The sequence below is a fragment of the Hyla sarda genome, unplaced genomic scaffold (assembly GCF_029499605.1).
Source record: "Hyla sarda isolate aHylSar1 unplaced genomic scaffold, aHylSar1.hap1 scaffold_523, whole genome shotgun sequence".
Classification (NCBI taxonomy): domain Eukaryota; kingdom Metazoa; phylum Chordata; class Amphibia; order Anura; family Hylidae; genus Hyla; species Hyla sarda.
Genome location: NW_026610534.1, coordinates 119,311 through 139,892, shown reverse-complemented (window position 1 = coordinate 139,892; position 20,582 = coordinate 119,311). Strand labels below are relative to the sequence as shown.

General features: G+C 55.3%; 18 non-coding genes and 16 pseudogenes across 18 annotated transcripts; all 34 read left to right on the top strand.

Moving 5' to 3' along the window:
• The first annotated feature begins 534 nt into the window (after positions 1–534).
• On the top strand, positions 535–653 carry LOC130338462 (5S ribosomal RNA). The gene has a single exon (XR_008879151.1). It is a non-coding gene; the product is annotated as a 5S ribosomal RNA (ribosomal RNA).
• Positions 654–953: 300 nt separating this feature from the next.
• LOC130338695 (5S ribosomal RNA) lies at positions 954–1,073 on the top strand (annotated as a pseudogene).
• Positions 1,074–1,722: 649 nt separating this feature from the next.
• On the top strand, positions 1,723–1,841 carry LOC130338454 (5S ribosomal RNA). The gene has a single exon (XR_008879144.1). It is a non-coding gene; the product is annotated as a 5S ribosomal RNA (ribosomal RNA).
• Positions 1,842–2,141: 300 nt separating this feature from the next.
• LOC130338693 (5S ribosomal RNA) lies at positions 2,142–2,261 on the top strand (annotated as a pseudogene).
• Positions 2,262–2,917: 656 nt separating this feature from the next.
• On the top strand, positions 2,918–3,036 carry LOC130338450 (5S ribosomal RNA). Its single transcript, XR_008879140.1, has one exon. It is a non-coding gene; the product is annotated as a 5S ribosomal RNA (ribosomal RNA).
• Positions 3,037–3,336: 300 nt separating this feature from the next.
• LOC130338692 (5S ribosomal RNA) lies at positions 3,337–3,456 on the top strand (annotated as a pseudogene).
• Positions 3,457–4,105: 649 nt separating this feature from the next.
• On the top strand, positions 4,106–4,224 carry LOC130338453 (5S ribosomal RNA). The gene has a single exon (XR_008879143.1). It is a non-coding gene; the product is annotated as a 5S ribosomal RNA (ribosomal RNA).
• A 300-nt stretch (positions 4,225–4,524) lies between these two features.
• LOC130338691 (5S ribosomal RNA) lies at positions 4,525–4,644 on the top strand (annotated as a pseudogene).
• A 652-nt stretch (positions 4,645–5,296) lies between these two features.
• On the top strand, positions 5,297–5,415 carry LOC130338452 (5S ribosomal RNA). Its single transcript, XR_008879142.1, has one exon. It is a non-coding gene; the product is annotated as a 5S ribosomal RNA (ribosomal RNA).
• A 300-nt stretch (positions 5,416–5,715) lies between these two features.
• LOC130338690 (5S ribosomal RNA) lies at positions 5,716–5,835 on the top strand (annotated as a pseudogene).
• A 654-nt stretch (positions 5,836–6,489) lies between these two features.
• LOC130338437 (5S ribosomal RNA) lies at positions 6,490–6,608 on the top strand. Its single transcript, XR_008879129.1, has one exon. It is a non-coding gene; the product is annotated as a 5S ribosomal RNA (ribosomal RNA).
• A 300-nt stretch (positions 6,609–6,908) lies between these two features.
• On the top strand, positions 6,909–7,028 carry LOC130338689 (5S ribosomal RNA; annotated as a pseudogene).
• A 647-nt stretch (positions 7,029–7,675) lies between these two features.
• Positions 7,676–7,794, top strand: LOC130338451 (5S ribosomal RNA). The gene has a single exon (XR_008879141.1). It is a non-coding gene; the product is annotated as a 5S ribosomal RNA (ribosomal RNA).
• Positions 7,795–8,094: 300 nt separating this feature from the next.
• Positions 8,095–8,214, top strand: LOC130338688 (5S ribosomal RNA; annotated as a pseudogene).
• Positions 8,215–8,869: 655 nt separating this feature from the next.
• On the top strand, positions 8,870–8,988 carry LOC130338449 (5S ribosomal RNA). Its single transcript, XR_008879139.1, has one exon. It is a non-coding gene; the product is annotated as a 5S ribosomal RNA (ribosomal RNA).
• Positions 8,989–9,288: 300 nt separating this feature from the next.
• Positions 9,289–9,408, top strand: LOC130338686 (5S ribosomal RNA; annotated as a pseudogene).
• A 656-nt stretch (positions 9,409–10,064) lies between these two features.
• Positions 10,065–10,183, top strand: LOC130338448 (5S ribosomal RNA). The gene has a single exon (XR_008879138.1). It is a non-coding gene; the product is annotated as a 5S ribosomal RNA (ribosomal RNA).
• Positions 10,184–10,483: 300 nt separating this feature from the next.
• On the top strand, positions 10,484–10,603 carry LOC130338685 (5S ribosomal RNA; annotated as a pseudogene).
• Positions 10,604–11,264: 661 nt separating this feature from the next.
• On the top strand, positions 11,265–11,383 carry LOC130338425 (5S ribosomal RNA). Its single transcript, XR_008879118.1, has one exon. It is a non-coding gene; the product is annotated as a 5S ribosomal RNA (ribosomal RNA).
• Positions 11,384–11,683: 300 nt separating this feature from the next.
• On the top strand, positions 11,684–11,803 carry LOC130338684 (5S ribosomal RNA; annotated as a pseudogene).
• A 665-nt stretch (positions 11,804–12,468) lies between these two features.
• LOC130338413 (5S ribosomal RNA) lies at positions 12,469–12,587 on the top strand. Its single transcript, XR_008879107.1, has one exon. It is a non-coding gene; the product is annotated as a 5S ribosomal RNA (ribosomal RNA).
• A 300-nt stretch (positions 12,588–12,887) lies between these two features.
• On the top strand, positions 12,888–13,007 carry LOC130338683 (5S ribosomal RNA; annotated as a pseudogene).
• A 667-nt stretch (positions 13,008–13,674) lies between these two features.
• On the top strand, positions 13,675–13,793 carry LOC130338447 (5S ribosomal RNA). Its single transcript, XR_008879137.1, has one exon. It is a non-coding gene; the product is annotated as a 5S ribosomal RNA (ribosomal RNA).
• Positions 13,794–14,093: 300 nt separating this feature from the next.
• LOC130338681 (5S ribosomal RNA) lies at positions 14,094–14,213 on the top strand (annotated as a pseudogene).
• Positions 14,214–14,871: 658 nt separating this feature from the next.
• Positions 14,872–14,990, top strand: LOC130338401 (5S ribosomal RNA). Its single transcript, XR_008879096.1, has one exon. It is a non-coding gene; the product is annotated as a 5S ribosomal RNA (ribosomal RNA).
• Positions 14,991–15,290: 300 nt separating this feature from the next.
• On the top strand, positions 15,291–15,410 carry LOC130338680 (5S ribosomal RNA; annotated as a pseudogene).
• Positions 15,411–16,067: 657 nt separating this feature from the next.
• Positions 16,068–16,186, top strand: LOC130338388 (5S ribosomal RNA). Its single transcript, XR_008879085.1, has one exon. It is a non-coding gene; the product is annotated as a 5S ribosomal RNA (ribosomal RNA).
• A 300-nt stretch (positions 16,187–16,486) lies between these two features.
• LOC130338679 (5S ribosomal RNA) lies at positions 16,487–16,606 on the top strand (annotated as a pseudogene).
• Positions 16,607–17,266: 660 nt separating this feature from the next.
• LOC130338446 (5S ribosomal RNA) lies at positions 17,267–17,385 on the top strand. Its single transcript, XR_008879136.1, has one exon. It is a non-coding gene; the product is annotated as a 5S ribosomal RNA (ribosomal RNA).
• Positions 17,386–17,685: 300 nt separating this feature from the next.
• On the top strand, positions 17,686–17,805 carry LOC130338678 (5S ribosomal RNA; annotated as a pseudogene).
• A 657-nt stretch (positions 17,806–18,462) lies between these two features.
• LOC130338539 (5S ribosomal RNA) lies at positions 18,463–18,581 on the top strand. Its single transcript, XR_008879221.1, has one exon. It is a non-coding gene; the product is annotated as a 5S ribosomal RNA (ribosomal RNA).
• A 648-nt stretch (positions 18,582–19,229) lies between these two features.
• LOC130338519 (5S ribosomal RNA) lies at positions 19,230–19,348 on the top strand. Its single transcript, XR_008879203.1, has one exon. It is a non-coding gene; the product is annotated as a 5S ribosomal RNA (ribosomal RNA).
• Positions 19,349–19,648: 300 nt separating this feature from the next.
• LOC130338677 (5S ribosomal RNA) lies at positions 19,649–19,768 on the top strand (annotated as a pseudogene).
• A 654-nt stretch (positions 19,769–20,422) lies between these two features.
• LOC130338444 (5S ribosomal RNA) lies at positions 20,423–20,541 on the top strand. The gene has a single exon (XR_008879135.1). It is a non-coding gene; the product is annotated as a 5S ribosomal RNA (ribosomal RNA).
• The last annotated feature ends 41 nt before the right edge of the window (positions 20,542–20,582 follow it).

The window sequence follows — 20,582 nt, the reverse complement described above, 5'->3', positions numbered from 1 at the left end:
AGCATCCAATGAGATGGCTTCTTCCAGTTTCAAAAAGGTAGCAAATAAAAAATGAAAAGAAGCAATGTGATCGGTTGCTACGGGCAACTGCTCCGCTTTTTCTCTGCGCAGGTTTTGACGAATCTCCCCCATTCAACTTGGGGCAAGCCAGAGCTGGAAGCCGCAGAGGCCTGTGTGCCGGTTTGCTGCTTGCTACTGTCAGCACACAATCCGTCCATCCAGCTCCGTGTCCCGGCCAGAAAAGCTCATTGCCCCTGCAGCCAGGCATGTGTAAATATAAGAGTTAAAAGCAGCCCAGCCAGGAAATGGCCAGGCTTTGAGCAGGCTGAGGCTGAAGGGGCCAGCCCGAGCAAGGGCTCCCTGTGCAAAGCAGTTTGTGTACGTAAGCCATAGAGCCAGTGAGCTGAAGCAGCCTTGGAGCTGGGCTGAGTGCGTGGAAAGGAGGGGGGCAGGAAGCAGGCCCAGTGCTGAGCAGCAGGCAGGCAGGCAGGCAGGCTGCAGAGTAGAAGAGCTGCAAATGAGAGGCTCGTCTCTGCCTACGGCCACACCACCCTGAACACGCCCGATCTCATCTGATCTCGGAAGCTAAGCAGGGTCGGGCCTGGTTAGTACTTGGATGGGAGACCGCCTGGGAATACCAGGTGCTGTAGGCTTTTTGCTTTTTCTCACTTCAACCAGCAGGGGTCAGTCTCCCCTATGCCTTTTTTACATTCACTTTCTTAGCTGCACATTTGCTTCTTTTCTTCTTTTTTTATGGCCTTTCTCCCTTGTGTTGTTTATGTGACGTCACAGTACGGGATATGCTCCTACAGTCCTATCAGCTTGAGTCCCTGCACGTCCCCAGGGCTCACCTGCAATGTACGCAGGGGTGCGCTACCTGCTGTCCAGCCCTTTGCGCAACGGTCCGCGGCCTGGAGGAAAGCTGCTTGTGCGACAGAGTGGGGCCAGCCAGTGTCTACCGGCCACACCACCCTGGGTATGCCCGATCTCGTCTGATCTCGGAAGCCAAGCAGGGTCGGGCTCGGACAGTACTGGGATGGTTGACCTCCTGGGAATACCGGGTGCTGTAGACAGGTTGCGATGTTTCTTTACACTTTCTCCTCTGGCCCAGCCTGGGAAGGCACTTTCCCGAATATCGGGGGGGGGGGAGATTTACGAAAACCTGTTTTGGGGGAAAAGTTGGCCCATTGCCCGTAAGCATCCAATGAGATGGCTTCTTCCAGTTTCAAAAAGGTAGCTAATAAAAAATGAAAAGAAGCAATGTGATCGGTTGCTACGGGCAACTGCTCCGCTTTTTCTCTGCGCAGGTTTTGACGAATCTCCCCCATTCAACTTGGGGCAAGCCAGAGCTGGAAGCCGCAGAGGCCTGTGTGCCGGTTTGCTGCTTGCTACTGTCAGCACACAATCCGTCCATCCAGCTCCGTGTCCCGGCCAGAAAAGCTCATTGCCCCTGCAGCCAGGCATGTGTAAATATAAGAGTTAAAAGCAGCCCAGCCAGGAAATGGCCAGGCTTTGAGCAGGCTGAGGCTGAAGGGGCCAGCCCGAGCAAGGGCTCCCTGTGCAAAGCAGTTTGTGTACGTAAGCCATAGAGCCAGTGAGCTGAAGCAGCCTTGGAGCTGGGCTGAGTGCGTGGAAAGGAGGGGGGCAGGAAGCAGGCCCAGTGCTGAGCAGCAGGCAGGCAGGCTGCAGAGTAGAAGAGCTGCAAATGAGAGGCTCGTCTCTGCCTACGGCCACACCACCCTGAACACGCCCGATCTCGTCTGATCTCGGAAGCTAAGCAGGGTCGGGCCTGGTTAGTACTTGGATGGGAGACCGCCTGGGAATACCAGGTGCTGTAGGCTTTTTGCTTTTTCTCACTTCAACCAGCAGGGGTCAGTCTCCCCTATGCCTTTTTTACATTCACTTTCTTAGCTGCACATTTGCTTCTTTTCTTCTTTTTTTATGGCCTTTCTCCCTTGTGTTGTTTATGTGACGTCACAGTACGGGATATGCTCCTACAGTCCTATCAGCTTGAGTCCCTGCACGTCCCCAGGGCTCACCTGCAATGTACGCAGGGGTGCGCTACCTGCTGTCCAGCCCTTTGCGCAACGGTCCGCGGCCTGGAGGAAAGCTGCTTGTGCGACAGAGTGGGGCCAGCCAGTGTCTACCGGCCACACCACCCTGGGTATGCCCGATCTCGTCTGATCTCGGAAGCCAAGCAGGGTCGGGCTCGGACAGTACTGGGATGGTTGACCTCCTGGGAATACCGGGTGCTGTAGACAGGTTGCGATGTTTCTTTACACTTTCTCCTCTGGCCCAGCCTGGGAAGGCACTTTCCCGAATATCGGGGGGGGGGGGGGAGATTTACGAAAACCTGTTTTGGGGGAAAAGTTGGCCCATTGCCCGTAAGCATCCAATGAGATGGCTTCTTCCAGTTTCAAAAAGGTAGCAAATAAAAAATGAAAAGAAGCAATGTGATCGGTTGCTACGGGCAACTGCTCCGCTTTTTCTCTGCGCAGGTTTTGACGAATCTCCCCCATTCAACTTGGGGCAAGCCAGAGCTGGAAGCCGCAGAGGCCTGTGTGCCGGTTTGCTGCTTGCTACTGTCAGCACACAATCCGTCCATCCAGCTCCGTGTCCCGGCCAGAAAAGCTCATTGCCCCTGCAGCCAGGCATGTGTAAATATAAGAGTTAAAAGCAGCCCAGCCAGGAAATGGCCAGGCTTTGAGCAGGCTGAGGCTGAAGGGGCCAGCCCGAGCAAGGGCTCCCTGTGCAAAGCAGTTTGTGTACGTAAGCCATAGAGCCAGTGAGCTGAAGCAGCCTTGGAGCTGGGCTGAGTGCGTGGAAAGGAGGGGGGCAGGAAGCAGGCCCAGTGCTGAGCAGCAGGCAGGCAGGCAGGCTGCAGAGTAGAAGAGCTGCAAATGAGAGACTCGTCTCTGCCTACGGCCACACCACCCTGAACACGCCCGATCTCATCTGATCTCGGAAGCTAAGCAGGGTCGGGCCTGGTTAGTACTTGGATGGGAGACCGCCTGGGAATACCAGGTGCTGTAGGCTTTTTGCTTTTTCTCACTTCAACCAGCAGGGGTCAGTCTCCCCTATGCCTTTTTTACATTCACTTTCTTAGCTGCACATTTGCTTCTTTTCTTCTTTTTTTATGGCCTTTCTCCCTTGTGTTGTTTATGTGACGTCACAGTACGGGATATGCTCCTACAGTCCTATCAGCTTGAGTCCCTGCACGTCCCCAGGGCTCACCTGCAATGTACGCAGGGGTGCGCTACCTGCTGTCCAGCCCTTTGCGCAACGGTCCGCGGCCTGGAGGAAAGCTGCTTGTGCGACAGAGTGGGGCCAGCCAGTGTCTACCGGCCACACCACCCTGGGTATGCCCGATCTCGTCTGATCTCGGAAGCCAAGCAGGGTCGGGCTCGGACAGTACTGGGATGGTTGACCTCCTGGGAATACCGGGTGCTGTAGACAGGTTGCGATGTTTCTTTACACTTTCTCCTCTGGCCCAGCCTGGGAAGGCACTTTCCCGAATATCGGGGGGGGGGGAGATTTACGAAAACCTGTTTTGGGGGAAAAGTTGGCCCATTGCCCGTAAGCATCCAATGAGATGGCTTCTTCCATTTTCAAAAAGGTAGCTAATAAAAAATGAAAAGAAGCAATGTGATCGGTTGCTACGGGCAACTGCTCCGCTTTTTCTCTGCGCAGGTTTTGACGAATCTCCCCCATTCAACTTGGGGCAAGCCAGAGCTGGAAGCCGCAGAGGCCTGTGTGCCGGTTTGCTGCTTGCTACTGTCAGCACACAATCCGTCCATCCAGCTCCGTGTCCCGGCCAGAAAAGCTCATTGCCCCTGCAGCCAGGCATGTGTAAATATAAGAGTTAAAAGCAGCCCAGCCAGGAAATGGCCAGGCTTTGAGCAGGCTGAGGCTGAAGGGGCCAGCCCGAGCAAGGGCTCCCTGTGCAAAGCAGTTTGTGTACGTAAGCCATAGAGCCAGTGAGCTGAAGCAGCCTTGGAGCTGGGCTGAGTGCGTGGAAAGGAGGGGGGCAGGAAGCAGGCCCAGTGCTGAGCAGCAGGCAGGCAGGCTGCAGAGTAGAAGAGCTGCAAATGAGAGGCTCGTCTCTGCCTACGGCCACACCACCCTGAACACGCCCGATCTCGTCTGATCTCGGAAGCTAAGCAGGGTCGGGCCTGGTTAGTACTTGGATGGGAGACCGCCTGGGAATACCAGGTGCTGTAGGCTTTTTGCTTTTTCTCACTTCAACCAGCAGGGGTCAGTCTCCCCTATGCCTTTTTTACATTCACTTTCTTAGCTGCACATTTGCTTCTTTTCTTCTTTTTTTATGGCCTTTCTCCCTTGTGTTGTTTATGTGACGTCACAGTACGGGATATGCTCCTACAGTCCTATCAGCTTGAGTCCCTGCACGTCCCCAGGGCTCACCTGCAATGTACGCAGGGGTGCGCTACCTGCTGTCCAGCCCTTTGCGCAACGGTCCGCGGCCTGGAGGAAAGCTGCTTGTGCGACAGAGTGGGGCCAGCCAGTGTCTACCGGCCACACCACCCTGGGTATGCCCGATCTCGTCTGATCTCGGAAGCCAAGCAGGGTCGGGCTCGGACAGTACTGGGATGGTTGACCTCCTGGGAATACCGGGTGCTGTAGACAGGTTGCGATGTTTCTTTACACTTTCTCCTCTGGCCCAGCCTGGGAAGGCACTTTCCCGAATATCGGGGGGGGGGGGGGAGATTTACGAAAACCTGTTTTGGGGGAAAAGTTGGCCCATTGCCCGTAAGCATCCAATGAGATGGCTTCTTCCAGTTTCAAAAAGGTAGCAAATAAAAAATGAAAAGAAGCAATGTGATCGGTTGCTACGGGCAACTGCTCCGCTTTTTCTCTGCGCAGGTTTTGACGAATCTCCCCCATTCAACTTGGGGCAAGCCAGAGCTGGAAGCCGCAGAGGCCTGTGTGCCGGTTTGCTGCTTGCTACTGTCAGCACACAATCCGTCCATCCAGCTCCGTGTCCCGGCCAGAAAAGCTCATTGCCCCTGCAGCCAGGCATGTGTAAATATAAGAGTTAAAAGCAGCCCAGCCAGGAAATGGCCAGGCTTTGAGCAGGCTGAGGCTGAAGGGGCCAGCCCGAGCAAGGGCTCCCTGTGCAAAGCAGTTTGTGTACGTAAGCCATAGAGCCAGTGAGCTGAAGCAGCCTTGGAGCTGGGCTGAGTGCGTGGAAAGGAGGGGGGCAGGAAGCAGGCCCAGTGCTGAGCAGCAGGCAGGCAGGCTGCAGAGTAGAAGAGCTGCAAATGAGAGGCTCGTCTCTGCCTACGGCCACACCACCCTGAACACGCCCGATCTCGTCTGATCTCGGAAGCTAAGCAGGGTCGGGCCTGGTTAGTACTTGGATGGGAGACCGCCTGGGAATACCAGGTGCTGTAGGCTTTTTGCTTTTTCTCACTTCAACCAGCAGGGGTCAGTCTCCCCTATGCCTTTTTTACATTCACTTTCTTAGCTGCACATTTGCTTCTTTTCTTCTTTTTTTATGGCCTTTCTCCCTTGTGTTGTTTATGTGACGTCACAGTACGGGATATGCTCCTACAGTCCTATCAGCTTGAGTCCCTGCACGTCCCCAGGGCTCACCTGCAATGTACGCAGGGGTGCGCTACCTGCTGTCCAGCCCTTTGCGCAACGGTCCGCGGCCTGGAGGAAAGCTGCTTGTGCGACAGAGTGGGGCCAGCCAGTGTCTACCGGCCACACCACCCTGGGTATGCCCGATCTCGTCTGATCTCGGAAGCCAAGCAGGGTCGGGCTCGGACAGTACTGGGATGGTTGACCTCCTGGGAATACCGGGTGCTGTAGACAGGTTGCGATGTTTCTTTACACTTTCTCCTCTGGCCCAGCCTGGGAAGGCACTTTCCCGAATATCGGGGGGGGGGGGAGATTTACGAAAACCTGTTTTGGGGGAAAAGTTGGCCCATTGCCCGTAAGCATCCAATGAGATGGCTTCTTCCAGTTTCAAAAAGGTAGCAAATAAAAAATGAAAAGAAGCAATGTGATCGGTTGCTACGGGCAACTGCTCCGCTTTTTCTCTGCGCAGGTTTTGACGAATCTCCCCCATTCAACTTGGGGCAAGCCAGAGCTGGAAGCCGCAGAGGCCTGTGTGCCGGTTTGCTGCTTGCTACTGTCAGCACACAATCCGTCCATCCAGCTCCGTGTCCCGGCCAGAAAAGCTCATTGCCCCTGCAGCCAGGCATGTGTAAATATAAGAGTTAAAAGCAGCCCAGCCAGGAAATGGCCAGGCTTTGAGCAGGCTGAGGCTGAAGGGGCCAGCCCGAGCAAGGGCTCCCTGTGCAAAGCAGTTTGTGTACGTAAGCCATAGAGCCAGTGAGCTGAAGCAGCCTTGGAGCTGGGCTGAGTGCGTGGAAAGGAGGGGGGCAGGAAGCAGGCCCAGTGCTGAGCAGCAGGCAGGCAGGCAGGCTGCAGAGTAGAAGAGCTGCAAATGAGAGACTCGTCTCTGCCTACGGCCACACCACCCTGAACACGCCCGATCTCATCTGATCTCGGAAGCTAAGCAGGGTCGGGCCTGGTTAGTACTTGGATGGGAGACCGCCTGGGAATACCAGGTGCTGTAGGCTTTTTGCTTTTTCTCACTTCAACCAGCAGGGGTCAGTCTCCCCTATGCCTTTTTTACATTCACTTTCTTAGCTGCACTTTTGCTTCTTTTCTTCTTTTTTTATGGCCTTTCTCCCTTGTGTTGTTTATGTGACGTCACAGTACGGGATATGCTCCTACAGTCCTATCAGCTTGAGTCCCTGCACGTCCCCAGGGCTCACCTGCAATGTACGCAGGGGTGCGCTACCTGCTGTCCAGCCCTTTGCGCAACGGTCCGCGGCCTGGAGGAAAGCTGCTTGTGCGACAGAGTGGGGCCAGCCAGTGTCTACCGGCCACACCACCCTGGGTATGCCCGATCTCGTCTGATCTCGGAAGCCAAGCAGGGTCGGGCTCGGACAGTACTGGGATGGTTGACCTCCTGGGAATACCGGGTGCTGTAGACAGGTTGCGATGTTTCTTTACACTTTCTCCTCTGGCCCAGCCTGGGAAGGCACTTTCCCGAATATCGGGGGGGGGGGGGAGATTTACGAAAACCTGTTTTGGGGGAAAAGTTGGCCCATTGCCCGTAAGCATCCAATGAGATGGCTTCTTCCAGTTTCAAAAAGGTAGCAAATAAAAAATGAAAAGAAGCAATGTGATCGGTTGCTACGGGCAACTGCTCCGCTTTTTCTCTGCGCAGGTTTTGACGAATCTCCCCCATTCAACTTGGGGCAAGCCAGAGCTGGAAGCCGCAGAGGCCTGTGTGCCGGTTTGCTGCTTGCTACTGTCAGCACACAATCCGTCCATCCAGCTCCGTGTCCCGGCCAGAAAAGCTCATTGCCCCTGCAGCCAGGCATGTGTAAATATAAGAGTTAAAAGCAGCCCAGCCAGGAAATGGCCAGGCTTTGAGCAGGCTGAGGCTGAAGGGGCCAGCCCGAGCAAGGGCTCCCTGTGCAAAGCAGTTTGTGTACGTAAGCCATAGAGCCAGTGAGCTGAAGCAGCCTTGGAGCTGGGCTGAGTGCGTGGAAAGGAGGGGGGCAGGAAGCAGGTCCAGTGCTGAGCAGCAGGCAGGCTGCAGAGTAGAAGAGCTGCAAATGAGAGGCTCGTCTCTGCCTACGGCCACACCACCCTGAACACGCCCGATCTCGTCTGATCTCGGAAGCTAAGCAGGGTCGGGCCTGGTTAGTACTTGGATGGGAGACCGCCTGGGAATACCAGGTGCTGTAGGCTTTTTGCTTTTTCTCACTTCAACCAGCAGGGGTCAGTCTCCCCTATGCCTTTTTTACATTCACTTTCTTAGCTGCACATTTGCTTCTTTTCTTCTTTTTTTATGGCCTTTCTCCCTTGTGTTGTTTATGTGACGTCACAGTACGGGATATGCTCCTACAGTCCTATCAGCTTGAGTCCCTGCACGTCCCCAGGGCTCACCTGCAATGTACGCAGGGGTGCGCTACCTGCTGTCCAGCCCTTTGCGCAACGGTCCGCGGCCTGGAGGAAAGCTGCTTGTGCGACAGAGTGGGGCCAGCCAGTGTCTACCGGCCACACCACCCTGGGTATGCCCGATCTCGTCTGATCTCGGAAGCCAAGCAGGGTCGGGCTCGGACAGTACTGGGATGGTTGACCTCCTGGGAATACCGGGTGCTGTAGACAGGTTGCGATGTTTCTTTACACTTTCTCCTCTGGCCCAGCCTGGGAAGGCACTTTCCCGAATATCGGGGGGGGGGGGGAGATTTACGAAAACCTGTTTTGGGGGAAAAGTTGGCCCATTGCCCGTAAGCATCCAATGAGATGGCTTCTTCCAGTTTCAAAAAGGTAGCAAATAAAAAATGAAAAGAAGCAATGTGATCGGTTGCTACGGGCAACTGCTCCGCTTTTTCTCTGCGCAGGTTTTGACGAATCTCCCCCATTCAACTTGGGGCAAGCCAGAGCTGGAAGCCGCAGAGGCCTGTGTGCCGGTTTGCTGCTTGCTACTGTCAGCACACAATCCGTCCATCCAGCTCCGTGTCCCGGCCAGAAAAGCTCATTGCCCCTGCAGCCAGGCATGTGTAAATATAAGAGTTAAAAGCAGCCCAGCCAGGAAATGGCCAGGCTTTGAGCAGGCTGAGGCTGAAGGGGCCAGCCCGAGCAAGGGCTCCCTGTGCAAAGCAGTTTGTGTACGTAAGCCATAGAGCCAGTGAGCTGAAGCAGCCTTGGAGCTGGGCTGAGTGCGTGGAAAGGAGGGGGGCAGGAAGCAGGCCCAGTGCTGAGCAGCAGGCAGGCAGGCAGGCTGCAGAGTAGAAGAGCTGCAAATGAGAGGCTCGTCTCTGCCTACGGCCACACCACCCTGAACACGCCCGATCTCGTCTGATCTCGGAAGCTAAGCAGGGTCGGGCCTGGTTAGTACTTGGATGGGAGACCGCCTGGGAATACCAGGTGCTGTAGGCTTTTTGCTTTTTCTCACTTCAACCAGCAGGGGTCAGTCTCCCCTATGCCTTTTTTACATTCACTTTCTTAGCTGCACATTTGCTTCTTTTCTTCTTTTTTTATGGCCTTTCTCCCTTGTGTTGTTTATGTGACGTCACAGTACGGGATATGCTCCTACAGTCCTATCAGCTTGAGTCCCTGCACGTCCCCAGGGCTCACCTGCAATGTACGCAGGGGTGCGCTACCTGCTGTCCAGCCCTTTGCGCAACGGTCCGCGGCCTGGAGGAAAGCTGCTTGTGCGACAGAGTGGGGCCAGCCAGTGTCTACCGGCCACACCACCCTGGGTATGCCCGATCTCGTCTGATCTCGGAAGCCAAGCAGGGTCGGGCTCGGACAGTACTGGGATGGTTGACCTCCTGGGAATACCGGGTGCTGTAGACAGGTTGCGATGTTTCTTTACACTTTCTCCTCTGGCCCAGCCTGGGAAGGCACTTTCCCGAATATCGGGGGGGGGGGGGGAGATTTACGAAAACCTGTTTTGGGGGAAAAGTTGGCCCATTGCCCGTAAGCATCCAATGAGATGGCTTCTTCCAGTTTCAAAAAGGTAGCAAATAAAAAATGAAAAGAAGCAATGTGATCGGTTGCTACGGGCAACTGCTCCGCTTTTTCTCTGCGCAGGTTTTGACGAATCTCCCCCATTCAACTTGGGGCAAGCCAGAGCTGGAAGCCGCAGAGGCCTGTGTGCCGGTTTGCTGCTTGCTACTGTCAGCACACAATCCGTCCATCCAGCTCCGTGTCCCGGCCAGAAAAGCTCATTGCCCCTGCAGCCAGGCATGTGTAAATATAAGAGTTAAAAGCAGCCCAGCCAGGAAATGGCCAGGCTTTGAGCAGGCTGAGGCTGAAGGGGCCAGCCCGAGCAAGGGCTCCCTGTGCAAAGCAGTTTGTGTACGTAAGCCATAGAGCCAGTGAGCTGAAGCAGCCTTGGAGCTGGGCTGAGTGCGTGGAAAGGAGGGGGGCAGGAAGCAGGCCCAGTGCTGAGCAGCAGGCAGGCAGGCAGGCTGCAGAGTAGAAGAGCTGCAAATGAGAGGCTCGTCTCTGCCTACGGCCACACCACCCTGAACACGCCCGATCTCGTCTGATCTCGGAAGCTAAGCAGGGTCGGGCCTGGTTAGTACTTGGATGGGAGACCGCCTGGGAATACCAGGTGCTGTAGGCTTTTTGCTTTTTCTCACTTCAACCAGCAGGGGTCAGTCTCCCCTATGCCTTTTTTACATTCACTTTCTTAGCTGCACATTTGCTTCTTTTCTTCTTTTTTTATGGCCTTTCTCCCTTGTGTTGTTTATGTGACGTCACAGTACGGGATATGCTCCTACAGTCCTATCAGCTTGAGTCCCTGCACGTCCCCAGGGCTCACCTGCAATGTACGCAGGGGTGCGCTACCTGCTGTCCAGCCCTTTGCGCAACGGTCCGCGGCCTGGAGGAAAGCTGCTTGTGCGACAGAGTGGGGCCAGCCAGTGTCTACCGGCCACACCACCCTGGGTATGCCCGATCTCGTCTGATCTCGGAAGCCAAGCAGGGTCGGGCTCGGACAGTACTGGGATGGTTGACCTCCTGGGAATACCGGGTGCTGTAGACAGGTTGCGATGTTTCTTTACACTTTCTCCTCTGGCCCAGCCTGGGAAGGCACTTTCCCGAATATCGGGGGGGGGGGGGGGAGATTTACGAAAACCTGTTTTGGGGGAAAAGTTGGCCCATTGCCCGTAAGCATCCAATGAGATGGCTTCTTCCAGTTTCAAAAAGGTAGCAAATAAAAAATGAAAAGAAGCAATGTGATCGGTTGCTACGGGCAACTGCTCCGCTTTTTCTCTGCGCAGGTTTTGACGAATCTCCCCCATTCAACTTGGGGCAAGCCAGAGCTGGAAGCCGCAGAGGCCTGTGTGCCGGTTTGCTGCTTGCTACTGTCAGCACACAATCCGTCCATCCAGCTCCGTGTCCCGGCCAGAAAAGCTCATTGCCCCTGCAGCCAGGCATGTGTAAATATAAGAGTTAAAAGCAGCCCAGCCAGGAAATGGCCAGGCTTTGAGCAGGCTGAGGCTGAAGGGGCCAGCCCGAGCAAGGGCTCCCTGTGCAAAGCAGTTTGTGTACGTAAGCCATAGAGCCAGTGAGCTGAAGCAGCCTTGGAGCTGGGCTGAGTGCGTGGAAAGGAGGGGGGCAGGAAGCAGGCCCAGTGCTGAGCAGCAGGCAGGCAGGCAGGCAGGCTGCAGAGTAGAAGAGCTGCAAATGAGAGGCTCGTCTCTGCCTACGGCCACACCACCCTGAACACGCCCGATCTCATCTGATCTCGGAAGCTAAGCAGGGTCGGGCCTGGTTAGTACTTGGATGGGAGACCGCCTGGGAATACCAGGTGCTGTAGGCTTTTTGCTTTTTCTCACTTCAACCAGCAGGGGTCAGTCTCCCCTATGCCTTTTTTACATTCACTTTCTTAGCTGCACATTTGCTTCTTTTCTTCTTTTTTTATGGCCTTTCTCCCTTGTGTTGTTTATGTGACGTCACAGTACGGGATATGCTCCTACAGTCCTATCAGCTTGAGTCCCTGCACGTCCCCAGGGCTCACCTGCAATGTACGCAGGGGTGCGCTACCTGCTGTCCAGCCCTTTGCGCAACGGTCCGCGGCCTGGAGGAAAGCTGCTTGTGCGACAGAGTGGGGCCAGCCAGTGTCTACCGGCCACACCACCCTGGGTATGCCCGATCTCGTCTGATCTCGGAAGCCAAGCAGGGTCGGGCTCGGACAGTACTGGGATGGTTGACCTCCTGGGAATACCGGGTGCTGTAGACAGGTTGCGATGTTTCTTTACACTTTCTCCTCTGGCCCAGCCTGGGAAGGCACTTTCCCGAATATCGGGGGGGGGGGGGGGGGGGAGATTTACGAAAACCTGTTTTGGGGGAAAAGTTGGCCCATTGCCCGTAAGCATCCAATGAGATGGCTTCTTCCAGTTTCAAAAAGGTAGCAAATAAAAAATGAAAAGAAGCAATGTGATCGGTTGCTACGGGCAACTGCTCCGCTTTTTCTCTGCGCAGGTTTTGACGAATCTCCCCCATTCAACTTGGGGCAAGCCAGAGCTGGAAGCCGCAGAGGCCTGTGTGCCGGTTTGCTGCTTGCTACTGTCAGCACACAATCCGTCCATCCAGCTCCGTGTCCCGGCCAGAAAAGCTCATTGCCCCTGCAGCCAGGCATGTGTAAATATAAGAGTTAAAAGCAGCCCAGCCAGGAAATGGCCAGGCTTTGAGCAGGCTGAGGCTGAAGGGGCCAGCCCGAGCAAGGGCTCCCTGTGCAAAGCAGTTTGTGTACGTAAGCCATAGAGCCAGTGAGCTGAAGCAGCCTTGGAGCTGGGCTGAGTGCGTGGAAAGGAGGGGGGCAGGAAGCAGGCCCAGTGCTGAGCAGCAGGCAGGCAGGCAGGCAGGCTGCAGAGTAGAAGAGCTGCAAATGAGAGGCTCGTCTCTGCCTACGGCCACACCACCCTGAACACGCCCGATCTCATCTGATCTCGGAAGCTAAGCAGGGTCGGGCCTGGTTAGTACTTGGATGGGAGACCGCCTGGGAATACCAGGTGCTGTAGGCTTTTTGCTTTTTCTCACTTCAACCAGCAGGGGTCAGTCTCCCCTATGCCTTTTTTACATTCACTTTCTTAGCTGCACATTTGCTTCTTTTCTTCTTTTTTTATGGCCTTTCTCCCTTGTGTTGTTTATGTGACGTCACAGTACGGGATATGCTCCTACAGTCCTATCAGCTTGAGTCCCTGCACGTCCCCAGGGCTCACCTGCAATGTACGCAGGGGTGCGCTACCTGCTGTCCAGCCCTTTGCGCAACGGTCCGCGGCCTGGAGGAAAGCTGCTTGTGCGACAGAGTGGGGCCAGCCAGTGTCTACCGGCCACACCACCCTGGGTATGCCCGATCTCGTCTGATCTCGGAAGCCAAGCAGGGTCGGGCTCGGACAGTACTGGGATGGTTGACCTCCTGGGAATACCGGGTGCTGTAGACAGGTTGCGATGTTTCTTTACACTTTCTCCTCTGGCCCAGCCTGGGAAGGCACTTTCCCGAATATCGGGGGGGGGGGGGGGGGGGGGGGGGAGATTTACGAAAACCTGTTTTGGGGGAAAAGTTGGCCCATTGCCCGTAAGCATCCAATGAGATGGCTTCTTCCAGTTTCAAAAAGGTAGCAAATAAAAAATGAAAAGAAGCAATGTGATCGGTTGCTACGGGCAACTGCTCCGCTTTTTCTCTGCGCAGGTTTTGACGAATCTCCCCCATTCAACTTGGGGCAAGCCAGAGCTGGAAGCCGCAGAGGCCTGTGTGCCGGTTTGCTGCTTGCTACTGTCAGCACACAATCCGTCCATCCAGCTCCGTGTCCCGGCCAGAAAAGCTCATTGCCCCTGCAGCCAGGCATGTGTAAATATAAGAGTTAAAAGCAGCCCAGCCAGGAAATGGCCAGGCTTTGAGCAGGCTGAGGCTGAAGGGGCCAGCCCGAGCAAGGGCTCCCTGTGCAAAGCAGTTTGTGTACGTAAGCCATAGAGCCAGTGAGCTGAAGCAGCCTTGGAGCTGGGCTGAGTGCGTGGAAAGGAGGGGGGCAGGAAGCAGGCCCAGTGCTGAGCAGCAGGCAGGCAGGCAGGCTGCAGAGTAGAAGAGCTGCAAATGAGAGGCTCGTCTCTGCCTACGGCCACACCACCCTGAACACGCCCGATCTCGTCTGATCTCGGAAGCTAAGCAGGGTCGGGCCTGGTTAGTACTTGGATGGGAGACCGCCTGGGAATACCAGGTGCTGTAGGCTTTTTGCTTTTTCTCACTTCAACAAGCAGGGGTCAGTCTCCCCTATGCCTTTTTTACATTCACTTTCTTAGCTGCACATTTGCTTCTTTTCTTCTTTTTTTATGGCCTTTCTCCCTTGTGTTGTTTATGTGACGTCACAGTACGGGATATGCTCCTACAGTCCTATCAGCTTGAGTCCCTGCACGTCCCCAGGGCTCACCTGCAATGTACGCAGGGGTGCGCTACCTGCTGTCCAGCCCTTTGCGCAACGGTCCGCGGCCTGGAGGAAAGCTGCTTGTGCGACAGAGTGGGGCCAGCCAGTGTCTACCGGCCACACCACCCTGGGTATGCCCGATCTCGTCTGATCTCGGAAGCCAAGCAGGGTCGGGCTCGGACAGTACTGGGATGGTTGACCTCCTGGGAATACCGGGTGCTGTAGACAGGTTGCGATGTTTCTTTACACTTTCTCCTCTGGCCCAGCCTGGGAAGGCACTTTCCCGAATATCGGGGGGGGGGGGAGATTTACGAAAACCTATTTTGGGGGAAAAGTTGGCCCATTGCCCGTAAGCATCCAATGAGATGGCTTCTTCCAGTTTCAAAAAGGTAGCAAATAAAAAATGAAAAGAAGCAATGTGATCGGTTGCTACGGGCAACTGCTCCGCTTTTTCTCTGCGCAGGTTTTGACGAATCTCCCCCATTCAACTTGGGGCAAGCCAGAGCTGGAAGCCGCAGAGGCCTGTGTGCCGGTTTGCTGCTTGCTACTGTCAGCACACAATCCGTCCATCCAGCTCCGTGTCCCGGCCAGAAAAGCTCATTGCCCCTGCAGCCAGGCATGTGTAAATATAAGAGTTAAAAGCAGCCCAGCCAGGAAATGGCCAGGCTTTGAGCAGGCTGAGGCTGAAGGGGCCAGCCCGAGCAAGGGCTCCCTGTGCAAAGCAGTTTGTGTACGTAAGCCATAGAGCCAGTGAGCTGAAGCAGCCTTGGAGCTGGGCTGAGTGCGTGGAAAGGAGGGGGGCAGGAAGCAGGCCCAGTGCTGAGCAGCAGGCAGGCAGGCAGGCAGGCTGCAGAGTAGAAGAGCTGCAAATGAGAGGCTCGTCTCTGCCTACGGCCACACCACCCTGAACACGCCCGATCTCATCTGATCTCGGAAGCTAAGCAGGGTCGGGCCTGGTTAGTACTTGGATGGGAGACCGCCTGGGAATACCAGGTGCTGTAGGCTTTTTGCTTTTTCTCACTTCAACCAGCAGGGGTCAGTCTCCCCTATGCCTTTTTTACATTCACTTTCTTAGCTGCACATTTGCTTCTTTTCTTCTTTTTTTATGGCCTTTCTCCCTTGTGTTGTTTATGTGACGTCACAGTACGGGATATGCTCCTACAGTCCTATCAGCTTGAGTCCCTGCACGTCCCCAGGGCTCACCTGCAATGTACGCAGGGGTGCGCTACCTGCTGTCCAGCCCTTTGCGCAACGGTCCGCGGCCTGGAGGAAAGCTGCTTGTGCGACAGAGTGGGGCCAGCCAGTGTCTACCGGCCACACCACCCTGGGTATGCCCGATCTCGTCTGATCTCGGAAGCCAAGCAGGGTCGGGCTCGGACAGTACTGGGATGGTTGACCTCCTGGGAATACCGGGTGCTGTAGACAGGTTGCGATGTTTCTTTACACTTTCTCCTCTGGCCCAGCCTGGGAAGGCACTTTCCCGAATATCGGGGGGGGGGGAGATTTACGAAAACCTATTTTGGGGGAAAAGTTGGCCCATTGCCCGTAAGCATCCAATGAGATGGCTTCTTCCAGTTTCAAAAAGGTAGCAAATAAAAAATGAAAAGAAGCAATGTGATCGGTTGCTACGGGCAACTGCTCCGCTTTTTCTCTGCGCAGGTTTTGACGAATCTCCCCCATTCAACTTGGGGCAAGCCAGAGCTGGAAGCCGCAGAGGCCTGTGTGCCGGTTTGCTGCTTGCTACTGTCAGCACACAATCCGTCCATCCAGCTCCGTGTCCCGGCCAGAAAAGCTCATTGCCCCTGCAGCCAGGCATGTGTAAATATAAGAGTTAAAAGCAGCCCAGCCAGGAAATGGCCAGGCTTTGAGCAGGCTGAGGCTGAAGGGGCCAGCCCGAGCAAGGGCTCCCTGTGCAAAGCAGTTTGTGTACGTAAGCCATAGAGCCAGTGAGCTGAAGCAGCCTTGGAGCTGGGCTGAGTGCGTGGAAAGGAGGGGGGCAGGAAGCAGGCCCAGTGCTGAGCAGCAGGCAGGCAGGCAGGCAGGCTGCAGAGTAGAAGAGCTGCAAATGAGAGGCTCGTCTCTGCCTACGGCCACACCACCCTGAACACGCCCGATCTCATCTGATCTCGGAAGCTAAGCAGGGTCGGGCCTGGTTAGTACTTGGATGGGAGACCGCCTGGGAATACCAGGTGCTGTAGGCTTTTTGCTTTTTCTCACTTCAACCAGCAGGGGTCAGTCTCCCCTATGCCTTTTTTACATTCACTTTCTTAGCTGCACATTTGCTTCTTTTCTTCTTTTTTTATGGCCTTTCTCCCTTGTGTTGTTTATGTGACGTCACAGTACGGGATATGCTCCTACAGTCCTATCAGCTTGAGTCCCTGCACGTCCCCAGGGCTCACCTGCAATGTACGCAGGGGTGCGCTACCTGCTGTCCAGCCCTTTGCGCAACGGTCCGCGGCCTGGAGGAAAGCTGCTTGTGCGACAGAGTGGGGCCAGCCAGTGTCTACCGGCCACACCACCCTGGGTATGCCCGATCTCGTCTGATCTCGGAAGCCAAGCAGGGTCGGGCTCGGACAGTACTGGGATGGTTGACCTCCTGGGAATACCGGGTGCTGTAGACAGGTTGCGATGTTTCTTTACACTTTCTCCTCTGGCCCAGCCTGGGAAGGCACTTTCCCGAATATCGGGGGGGGGGGGGGGGGGAGATTTACGAAAACCTGTTTTGGGGGAAAAGTTGGCCCATTGCCCGTAAGCATCCAATGAGATGGCTTCTTCCAGTTTCAAAAAGGTAGCAAATAAAAAATGAAAAGAAGCAATGTGATCGGTTGCTACGGGCAACTGCTCCGCTTTTTCTCTGCGCAGGTTTTGACGAATCTCCCCCATTCAACTTGGGGCAAGCCAGAGCTGGAAGCCGCAGAGGCCTGTGTGCCGGTTTGCTGCTTGCTACTGTCAGCACACAATCCGTCCATCCAGCTCCGTGTCCCGGCCAGAAAAGCTCATTGCCCCTGCAGCCAGGCATGTGTAAATATAAGAGTTAAAAGCAGCCCAGCCAGGAAATGGCCAGGCTTTGAGCAGGCTGAGGCTGAAGGGGCCAGCCCGAGCAAGGGCTCCCTGTGCAAAGCAGTTTGTGTACGTAAGCCATAGAGCCAGTGAGCTGAAGCAGCCTTGGAGCTGGGCTGAGTGCGTGGAAAGGAGGGGGGCAGGAAGCAGGCCCAGTGCTGAGCAGCAGGCAGGCAGGCAGGCTGCAGAGTAGAAGAGCTGCAAATGAGAGGCTCGTCTCTGCCTACGGCCACACCACCCTGAACACGCCCGATCTCGTCTGATCTCGGAAGCTAAGCAGGGTCGGGCCTGGTTAGTACTTGGATGGGAGACCGCCTGGGAATACCAGGTGCTGTAGGCTTTTTGCTTTTTCTCACTTCAACAAGCAGGGGTCAGTCTCCCCTATGCCTTTTTTACATTCACTTTCTTAGCTGCACATTTGCTTCTTTTCTTCTTTTTTTATGGCCTTTCTCCCTTGTGTTGTTTATGTGACGTCACAGTACGGGATATGCTCCTACAGTCCTATCAGCTTGAGTCCCTGCACGTCCCCAGGGCTCACCTGCAATGTACGCAGGGGTGCGCTACCTGCTGTCCAGCCCTTTGCGCAACGGTCCGCGGCCTGGAGGAAAGCTGCTTGTGCGACAGAGTGGGGCCAGCCAGTGTCTACCGGCCACACCACCCTGGGTATGCCCGATCTCGTCTGATCTCGGAAGCCAAGCAGGGTCGGGCTCGGACAGTACTGGGATGGTTGACCTCCTGGGAATACCGGGTGCTGTAGACAGGTTGCGATGTTTCTTTACACTTTCTCCTCTGGCCCAGCCTGGGAAGGCACTTTCCCGAATATCGGGGGGGGGGGAGATTTACGAAAACCTATTTTGGGGGAAAAGTTGGCCCATTGCCCGTAAGCATCCAATGAGATGGCTTCTTCCAGTTTCAAAAAGGTAGCAAATAAAAAATGAAAAGAAGCAATGTGATCGGTTGCTACGGGCAACTGCTCCGCTTTTTCTCTGCGCAGGTTTTGACGAATCTCCCCCATTCAACTTGGGGCAAGCCAGAGCTGGAAGCCGCAGAGGCCTGTGTGCCGGTTTGCTGCTTGCTACTGTCAGCACACAATCCGTCCATCCAGCTCCGTGTCCCGGCCAGAAAAGCTCATTGCCCCTGCAGCCAGGCATGTGTAAATATAAGAGTTAAAAGCAGCCCAGCCAGGAAATGGCCAGGCTTTGAGCAGGCTGAGGCTGAAGGGGCCAGCCCGAGCAAGGGCTCCCTGTGCAAAGCAGTTTGTGTACGTAAGCCATAGAGCCAGTGAGCTGAAGCAGCCTTGGAGCTGGGCTGAGTGCGTGGAAAGGAGGGGGGCAGGAAGCAGGCCCAGTGCTGAGCAGCAGGCAGGCAGGCAGGCAGGCTGCAGAGTAGAAGAGCTGCAAATGAGAGGCTCGTCTCTGCCTACGGCCACACCACCCTGAACACGCCCGATCTCGTCTGATCTCGGAAGCCAAGCAGGGTTGGGCTCGGACAGTACTGGGATGGTTGACCTCCTGGGAATACCGGGTGCTGTAGACAGGTTGCGATGTTTCTTTACACTTTCTCCTCTGGCCCAGCCTGGGAAGGCACTTTCCCGAATATCGGGGGGGGGGAGATTTACGAAAACCTGTTTTGGGGGAAAAGTTGGCCCATTGCCCGTAAGCATCCAATGAGATGGCTTCTTCCAGTTTCAAAAAGGTAGCAAATAAAAAATGAAAAGAAGCAATGTGATCGGTTGCTACGGGCAACTGCTCCGCTTTTTCTCTGCGCAGGTTTTGACGAATCTCCCCCATTCAACTTGGGGCAAGCCAGAGCTGGAAGCCGCAGAGGCCTGTGTGCCGGTTTGCTGCTTGCTACTGTCAGCACACAATCCGTCCATCCAGCTCCGTGTCCCGGCCAGAAAAGCTCATTGCCCCTGCAGCCAGGCATGTGTAAATATAAGAGTTAAAAGCAGCCCAGCCAGGAAATGGCCAGGCTTTGAGCAGGCTGAGGCTGAAGGGGCCAGCCCGAGCAAGGGCTCCCTGTGCAAAGCAGTTTGTGTACGTAAGCCATAGAGCCAGTGAGCTGAAGCAGCCTTGGAGCTGGGCTGAGTGCGTGGAAAGGAGGGGGGCAGGAAGCAGGCCCAGTGCTGAGCAGCAGGCAGGCAGGCTGCAGAGTAGAAGAGCTGCAAATGAGAGACTCGTCTCTGCCTACGGCCACACCAACCTGAACACGCCCGATCTCGTCTGATCTCGGAAGCTAAGCAGGGTCGGGCCTGGTTAGTACTTGGATGGGAGACCGCCTGGGAATACCAGGTGCTGTAGGCTTTTTGCTTTTTCTCACTTCAACCAGCAGGGGTCAGTCTCCCCTATGCCTTTTTTACATTCACTTTCTTAGCTGCACATTTGCTTCTTTTCTTCTTTTTTTATGGCCTTTCTCCCTTGTGTTGTTTATGTGACGTCACAGTACGGGATATGCTCCTACAGTCCTATCAGCTTGAGTCCCTGCACGTCCCCAGGGCTCACCTGCAATGTACGCAGGGGTGCGCTACCTGCTGTCCAGCCCTTTGCGCAACGGTCCGCGGCCTGGAGGAAAGCTGCTTGTGCGACAGAGTGGGGCCAGCCAGTGTCTACCGGCCACACCACCCTGGGTATGCCCGATCTCGTCTGATCTCGGAAGCCAAGCAGGGTCGGGCTCGGACAGTACTGGGATGGTTGACCTCCTGGGAATACCGGGTGCTGTAGACAGGTTGCGATGTTTCTTTACACTTTCTCCTCTGGCCCAGCCTGGGAAGGCACTTTCCCGAATATCGGGGGGGGGGGGAGATTTACGAAAACCTGTTTTGGGGGAAAAGTTGGCCCATTGCCCGTAAGCATCCAATGAGATGGCTTCTTCCAGTTTCAAAAAGGTAGCAAATAAAAAATGAAAAGAAGCAATGTGATCGGTTGCTACGGGCAACTGCTCCGCTTTTTCTCTGCGCAGGTTTTGACGAATCTCCCCCATTCAACTTGGGGCAAGCCAGAGCTGGAAGCCGCAGAGGCCTGTGTGCCGGTTTGCTGCTTGCTACTGTCAGCACACAATCCGTCCATCCAGCTCCGTGTCCCGGCCAGAAAAGCTCATTGCCCCTGCAGCCAGGCATGTGTAAATATAAGAGTTAAAAGCAGCCCAGCCAGGAAATGGCCAGGCTTTGAGCAGGCTGAGGCTGAAGGGGCCAGCCCGAGCAAGGGCTCCCTGTGCAAAGCAGTTTGTGTACGTAAGCCATAGAGCCAGTGAGCTGAAGCAGCCTTGGAGCTGGGCTGAGTGCGTGGAAAGGAGGGGGGCAGGAAGCAGGTCCAGTGCTGAGCAGCAGGCAGGCAGGCAGGCTGCAGAGTAGAAGAGCTGCAAATGAGAGGCTCGTCTCTGCCTACGGCCACACCACCCTGAACACGCCCGATCTCGTCTGATCTCGGAAGCTAAGCAGGGTCGGGCCTGGTTAGTACTTGGATGGGAGACCGCCTGGGAATACCAGGTGCTGTAGGCTTTTTGCTTTTTCTCACTTCAACCAGCAGGGGTCAGTCTCCC